The following is an 8735-nucleotide window of genomic DNA, read 5'->3' on the forward strand; positions in this document are numbered from 1 at the left end:
ATCTAGCAAATCATCTATTCTGGGTAGTGGGTATCAATTATTTATGGTAATTGTATTCAAAGATCGATAATATACACACATGTGCCAGGTTCCATCTTTCTTGGGTACCACAACAATTGGTGAACGACATGGCAAAGTAGAGGAACGAATCACACCTTTATCTAACAATTCCTAGACTTGTTTCTTAATTTCTAAGCTTTCCATAATTGACATTCGATACATACTGATATTTGCGAGTGGATAGTCTTGTTGTAGCAAAATTTCATGTTGAATCCCTCTTTTTGGTGGCAATCCCTTTGTTTCTTGAAACATGTTTCCATATTAATTGACCACATCAACCAATTCATATTTCATCTTCACATCACAGCCTGCAAAGGATTCATGCTCTGTGTCATTCTTCTACTTGATCATAAGGAGCACGAGATTCTTGCTGGAATTGACCAGTCGCTTCAATTTCCCTGTGCTTGCCAAATACAGATTAAGATTTATGTGATCCTCTCTCACAATATACACCAATCCATCTTTGAACAAATGATATTTGTTCTCAAATCTATGGAAAACGAATTTACTGTCATACAAATATGGGCTTCCCAAAACAATTCCAGAAAGATCCAATGACACTACATCTAATTCAACTTCATCAAAGAAATTAGCAGTAATTGCAAAACTGAAAACACATTTCCTTGTGACCTGAAGATTTCCATCCTTGGTTATTGATGAGCCCCAAAAATGGGTAATTATATGGGCTCATTTTACCTCTTAATTCGAATTAATCCACCATTCTCATTAGTTTATTTCATGTTTTTGATCATATTTATGCCAATAGAGTGAATTGGGTTAGTCATTATGCCAAAAAGTCTAATGTGTGCTTTATGCAGATTTTTGGTCAATTTTGAGACAAAATCAAAGGTTTAATGAGCATTTGGCAGCCAAATTCATGGAAGAACAAGGGATAGGATTTGTAGGAGGGTGTCCCCTTCATTTATGAGCCCTCACTTTGAATTCTCCATCAAAAACTTGGAGAACAAAGCCAAGGGGCAGCCAAGCAAGTCAAGTAGGACTGTTGTTATCTTCAGTTCCAGGAAGCCGAGTTCCTTGATTTTAGGAGGACTATTGGAGGTCCCCATTTGTATATATAAGAAGGCTTAGGGCCTTAGTTATTTTAGTTATATGTTAGTTATATTTTAGCCATTTGATAGTCTATTTTCACACTTTAGTGCAGCATTGTACTTAGCTCATTTTTGAGCTCCTTTTGTAGACAATTTTGTGATGTAACTATTATTTTTTGATCAATGAAGATGAATCCAGCTTTTAACCAGTTCTGATCTTTCCTAGGGGGCTGTAGCTCTTGGGGTTGAGCCGAACGCAAGTGTCGAGTACCTCCTTTGTGTACTTCTATGTGTTTTTACTGCATTCATAGAATACTTTCTATTATAGAGGTTAAATCTTGCTTTGTCACTTAGGTTGTTTTTGATGATTAATATAGTTGTTCATGCTTCAAGTTGATTTGATAGTTTGGCAACAGAAAAAATCCACAAAAAGGCTACCAAGCAGTCCTTGATCTCCATTCTCCCTCCTTGGGACCATGAATTGAAACCAAGACACTCTTGCTGCCACAAAAACACTGTTTTTTCCTTCCAATGCAATTGCTAGTGTTAGATTTTGAGTTGGGAAAGTTGATATTAGTTGTGTTTTCATGCTTAGATCTGTTCTTGCTAAGTCTTCATAGCTTTCTTGCATGACTTCCTCTCTATAAATTTTTGTTCATCACTTTTCTGTTTTTTAGGTCAGAATTAGGTCAAAATAGATAAATCTTTGTTTTCTTAGTCTTTGCTTGGATCAGTTTTGGAAAGTAGTGTGTAGAACACCTATAAGACACTCCAAACAATCCTTCCCCCATCAGACAACCTGCTCCATCCTCTCTCTCAAGATTCCCTTCACCCATTCGCCATACTCTCCCAACTTGCCCTAATTTCTACATTTTTGTGCAACATTGCTTTCTTCATCTTTGAACAAATCCAACCATCTTCATCACTCCTGAGCTTCATTTACCAGGTCCTAGATCCCTTAACATCCCTATCCATCCTTCATTTCCACTTTCCCACCGGTTTTCCACCTTCAACCCTCTAAAAACCACTTTCGGCCTGTTCCTGTAGAACTTCCTGTAGAATTTCCTGTAGATCCCCTGCAGCCTCCTGTAGAAGTTCATGTGAATGATTTTTCGAAGTCTGATCACTGTGGAAATCTCCAAAAGGGTGCTAGGGACTCCTTAGGTCCTCTCCACACCTTCTTAACCTCCTGCAAACACCCACACCATTTGCTTTCACCTCTAAACCTCTGCACAACCACAAATAGTTAAAACACATGCATAATAATTCTGCATAAAATTGCTTAGAAATACAAAAAGATGATTTTTCCATATTTTCCCTCAGAAGTAGCTTAAACGCATGCATTTTACCTTTTCAAGAGTCAATGGCATCCATTTTAGTAGTTTACATCTCTTTTCTTGCACAAGTAGGGTTAGGCGGTAAAACTAGGGTTTGCTAGGGTTTGTGTTTCCTTTCAGCTTTCATATTCTTTCTACAAGTAGACTAGCCTCTTTTGAGTTAGCTTTCATCCATCACGGTTAAAAGCTTCTTCTAAGAACTCATAGAAGTTGGCTTAAGCTCCTAGAAAACTTGTGCCAACTGATCAAGTGACAGCCTATAGTAAGAGCTAGTACTTGTGCATACAACATTGTCGCTTCCAAGTTTGTTACGAACTACCGGGTTGATAAAAGTAAAGTAGGGAGTCCTAGGAGTTGCAGCATCATTGCTGCAATACTGGAGCTCACCATCTTTTTGGCGCCGTTGTCGGGGAAGCATCAGAGTATTTTGTGATTACTGCTTTTCTTCTATTTTCTATTGCAACCTTCTGCTAAAGTAGTTTATTTAAGCAAAAGTAGAGTAGTTGTTTCATTTCAATTCTGCAATTTCAATTCTACAAAAGTAGATTAGACCATTTATTACTTTCATTTCAATTCCGCAATTTCATTTCAGCAAGCATACATTAGCATTTCCTGCTTTTATTTCAATTCTGCAATCTTATTTTAGCAACATAGATTAGTCCTTTCCTGCTTTCATTTTAGTTCTGCATTTTCATTTCAGCAAGATAGATTTTAGTTAGTTGCAGTTCAATATATTTTAGTTTTTGCAGGTACAAGCAGAGAAAAGAAACAAAATTCACTCAAAAAAAAGAGATTTCCTTTCATACCTCGTAGGACAGAGACAATTCAAGAAAATTCCTACCCAACACCCCCACCACATCACTGAGTCACCCTTCTCTCTTCTTGGGTGGCAGTGATCTAGAAGAACCTATAGGTGAACCTCCAGAGATATAAGAAGATCCTATAATAGAAGAAGAGCAAGAAACCATTCCTCCTGAGAGCATGGCTGAAAACCGAAACTATAGAGGAAATGGGGAGAGAATAGAAGGTGCCTTTCCCATCTGAGAGACCATTGGGGACATGAAAATAAAAAACATAAGTCCCTCAGCCTTACCTCACTTCCATGGATTGACTATTGAAGACCCTAATACCTTCTTGTTTGAGTTTTTTGTCCTTTGTCAAACTTATGACTATGCAGAAGACGAGAAAAAATTGAAACTCTTTCCTTCTAGCCTCAAGGATGCAGCACTATGCTGGTTCATGGGGCTGCTTGAAACAGTATCACAACTTGGGCTCAGATGCAACAAGCCTTTAACAAAAAATACCGGGACTACTGTAGGTCAAAGGACACAAAGGAAGAAATCTTTCGAATGACCATGGGAAGTGATGAATCTTTAGAAGACTATGAAGAGAGGTTTCAACTCAGTTATAAAAGGGCCAGGTGCACACTTGACCCCAAATATCTAAAGTTGGTTCTACTCAGAGGAGTCCTTGAAGACCTTCTAGATACCCTCCATTTGGTGGCCGGGGGAGACATCTACCAGCTACCTTATGATGACATAAAGACTGTGTTTAGGAACCATTCTAGGGTAGCCAGAAAGAGAGGTAGGGGAAGTCAACTCTTAGCTAGTACCCCCTTATCTAGTTCATTCCTTAAAAATTAATTTGCAAATCAGATGGAGGATTTCAAAAGCAAGATGAGACAGACTATTGCCATGCAAATGGATACCTTACGAATCCAAAAGAAGCAAGAGGAAGCCAAGAGAGCTTTGGCCATCTTTTGTCCTAGGTGCACTAGAAAGCATCCTAGGAACGAATTTCCATTGCACCCTTTAGAAGTGTGTTTTGTCTGTGAAGAAGACCATCCTAAAAACCAGTGCCCTTCCTTACTCGGATTTAAAGCTATGTACTAAGGGGCTGAAGGAGCCACTGAACCACTCTATTTCATGAACCAAAGGAAGCCACATGGACCTAGACCTTACCAGCAGGGAATGCAAGGGACATCCCAGACTTATTACAACCCCTATCAAGCCACTTCCATGCCTTCTTGGGGTCTCCGTGCTCATCATTCATGGTCCACACCCCCTCCTTCGTCGTATCCATCTCAATATCATGCTCAACCAACTACTTATCCATTTCAACCCTATGCTCAGCCACAACCTCAGTGGAATGCACTTCATCAGGGGTGGAGGCCCCAGTACAACTCTCCTCCCGCTCCTTTGCCTCCACCACCTCCTCAACCACAACCATTACCTCTTGCTCCACCAAGGCAACCCCAAATGCTTGCTCAACCGAACCCGAACCCAAATAATAGGCAGGCTCAGCAAGTATATAGTGGGAAACCACCTACCCAACCACAACCCCATCCACATCCATCTCAAATATACACCCCCACTCAACTACTCGTACCACCATTTCCAAACCCGCACATTGAAGTAGCTCAACCCAATTATAATGCTGAGGCACAACATGTCCAAACAACTCCTCTTGAGCTCAATGATTTTCACCATAGATCAAGAATAGTATTGCAAGAAAGAGATTATATTGATATCATTGAATGACCACATCCAGCAGAAGAAGATGCAAAAGAGAAGATCAAAGAACCATGGGCTACACTTGATAAAGAAAAGACAACAAAATCATAGATTGAGAGAGCTCCCTCATGGTTACCATCAAATCCTCCATGTATTCAAGAGAAAAATCAGCAAAGAGAGGAAGATGTGAAGGTCATGATAGAAGAAGACATGACGAATGATCCAGATCAGTAAAAGGAACAAGGACACCATAACTATATTGAGATATGGTTCTAGATGGTCACTAAGTCACAACAGTACTCTCTTCCTCATCTATGCTTGATCCCTTCAAAGTCAAATCATTTGGTCTCTGAAATTTCGATACCTGTAAAAGCATGCATTTCAAGCCTCCACATCATTTTTTCTATCATCTCGATGTGCAAATGGCTCCATTAGAAGTATTCTTATACTTGAAAATGATTTTGTTTTTCAAGTAGGGTAGGGTAGAAAAAAAAAAGAAAAAAGAAAAGGAAAAAATGAAAAATAAGAGGAAACAAATAAAAAACTAAGGTGAAAACCTCCTTGGAGGCGCTTCAAATTGGGTCATTAATTGAAAACCTCCATGAGGCAGTCAATGGGTTAGAAAGAAGAAAAAAGAAAAAAGGTATAAGATCCCTAAGTGAAAACCTCCCTTGGAGGCGCCCAAGGCAGGTAATTAGGGTGAAAACCTCCTTAAGGCGCCCTAGTTGTTTTCAAGCAAAAAGAGAGAAAGAAAAAAGAAAAATGAATTTTCAGTTGTATTGCAGGTCTGCGAGAGAACTTCAGGAAGCAGCAGCAGGTGCCAAGAAAGATCTGAAACCAATAACAACACCTATCCCACCTTTCCTCACCCTTCTCCATCATTCTTGACATCCTTTCCACCTCACTGTGCTTCTTTTTTGAAAACTGTGTTTTCTATAGGAGGATCCTGTAGAAATTACAGAAAGCTAGAAATGGACTTCAAAAGTAGTTTGGGGAACAGGGAAGCTTCATAAAGGGTTTATAAATACTCCTACAGTCTCCAAACCCCTCTTCCATCATTTCCATGCCTGCATCACAGTCGAAGCTCATTTTTTCTTACTGCCCAAAAAACTGTAGAATGCTCTGATACAAAAATACTTAGAGCAGAAATTTGTTTTTTGCCTAACTTGAAAAGTGTGCGTCCATTTTAAAAACAGTTTCATGGGGAGTTGCATAGGGATGATGGCAACATGCCCAAGCAATTTCAACCAATTCCAGTGCACGGTTTCCAAGAAATCAACCTCCATCACCTTCAGCCATTTTTGCATTTTCTCCATATCTGTGCATCCATTTAAAAGCCCGTTTCATGGGGAGATTCATATGGGTGATAATAACTTGCCCAAGAAATTTAAGCCAATTCCAATGCATGGTTTCCAAGAAATTGACCTCTGTCACCTTTAGCCATTTTCAGTTTTTCTCGAAATATGTATATCCATTGACCACAATGTTTCTATGGGAGGTTCATAATGATGATAGAAACATGCTCAAAAAATTTCAGGTCAATCCAGTCTATCGTTTGCAAGCTATGGACAAAACAAGTCGCTGTCCTGCACAAATCTAGCATCAATAGCATGAGGGTGCAAATTTGAAGGTTGAAATAGACTCCTGCAGCTTAGATCCAGCCAGAGGATACCTGCACAAGAAAAATAGTCACACATCAGATAGCAAAGAGCATATAGCAGAAGGGATACATGCATGCAGCAATTGAATATGAGCATGTAGCAGCACAACACCTCATAGCAAACGCATTCGACTTACAAGTAAGTGTCTAAACCAGTTCCTCTATTTGCATCTATATGATTCGAAACTTCATAAACGAATGAAATGGTAGGATTAAGCCAAAAAGGTGGCCAGTTAACTAGACACCCTCAGCCAATTCTACAGCGCTCAGCCGGAGATCATACAACACATGTGTCTAGTCAATTCATGAGAAATTAAAAAAAAACGGGTAGTGGCAGATGTTATGAACTCTAGCTGTTATAGACAATTTTGTGCCTTGCAGCATTAGGCATGAATTGTCAATAATCCAAGGGATCCAAAGTCCCTAAACATGATGTTCCTACCCCTAGAGGAACAAGGTCAGCAAACCAACAGCTCTCAGATCAGTTCTCCACCTGAAAACACTCAAAAACAAGCAATCCTGAAATCAAAGCAGGTGCTCCACTAGGCTTCTGCGCTGAAACTCAACTCCTCCATGGTGTACCTGCGTTGCAAAGCAAGTAGAACAAAGGCCACCTGCGCTGAGCGAAATGGGACAAGTGGCACACTGAGTCATTGCTCTGGAATCTTCCAAAAATGACACTTGGATCAGGGATTTCGCCTTGTGATGAGTCAGAGGCTCTGTTTCTCCAAGTGGAAGCAAGGTTCTCCAAGTGGACTCAAGAACTGAAGATCAACTGAAGAGAGAAAGGACACAAGGCAGCTACACATCAGTTGCAAGCTGACTCATCCTTTCTCAATTCATCTATATATTGAGCTCTCTCCTATGAGCTCAGGAGGCTGGAATTTTGTGCAAAGTAATGATATGATGTTGGTTTCACTATAGAACTATTGGGTGATTGCTTGAAGGAGGTGAAGAGGAGAAATTCTTTCTGCTGGGAGGTGTTGCTGGATTGGGGCCTTCAATGGTTGTAACACTCTCAGAACTTTACTTCTTCCATTAATAAAAGCTATTGAGGTTCTTCTATATGCACTTGTTTCAATGATGTGTTGTGATAATTGTATATTTGATTTATGCTAATCCTTGAATCAGTTATGATTGCATGCTTCTTGTAGTTTCCTTCTTTGTTATTTTGCAGGATCTCATTGTAGCTGGGCCAGCAAAAGAGCAAGGAGCTGGGAGCAAGCAAGCAAAGAGAAGAGTTTGGATTCGACATTAAGCGCAAGGCAACGGTTAGTGCATTTCTTCATTCTCTCTTGCTTTCATAAAGAAGTAAACCTTAAGTAGTTTTCTTTACAGTTGTTGCTGAGGTACTATCACCCTTAGAGTGGGATAGGGTCATCCGAATCGGATACTTTTCCCTACAACAAACTGGCGACTCCACTGGGGATCGTATCTGTTTGATTGTTTGTGGTGTTTTGCTATTCATTTCCTAAACAAAGGGAGTACCGAATCGAAAAGCATTTGAATCTATCAAATGCGAAGTAGAGGGCAGCTACTCTAGCTCAGTTCTGAGCATGTTTATGATTTGAAGAGCTGATCCACAAGGACTCTTGTAAGCTCTTAGTGATAGCTTTTCATCCTCCTTGTCATCCCTTACTGTGTACTTGACTGATAGCTTCTGATTTGACCGAAAACCGTGAATTTTTGAGAAATCTGTGACCCGGAAACTGAGAAAACGTAAGTCTCATTTTCCAAAGCAGGTTGTACACAGGCTACCTGCTTTGCAACGCAGGTAGCCCCTTCGGGACCTGCGCTAAATGTCAAACAGGCAGTGTACTACCTGCTTTGATCCAGTTTTGCCTAGTGCTACTGGGGTTTCCTCCTGTTTCTTGCCCTGTTTTCACCATTGTTTTGCAGCCAGTTACCAGTCCATGTACCTATCTGAAACCAACTTTACTTGCCATTATTCCGCCTCAGTTATATAAAGAAACTGTACTTGTTCTTTTGTATTTCTTACATCATTTACAGTTTCCCATAACGAAAAGTGAACTAGTCTTGCTGTGGCCTCTTAGATCCAAACCTGTGTTAGGCATTTTTGCTGATCTTAAGAGTTAGTTTGTTTGCTGTCCATAGC

Source organism: Pinus tabuliformis, chromosome 7 (genome assembly GCF_031772625.1).
Source record: "Pinus tabuliformis cultivar Carrire ecotype Pingquan chromosome 7, CPIR1, whole genome shotgun sequence".
NCBI lineage: Eukaryota > Viridiplantae > Streptophyta > Pinopsida > Pinales > Pinaceae > Pinus > Pinus tabuliformis.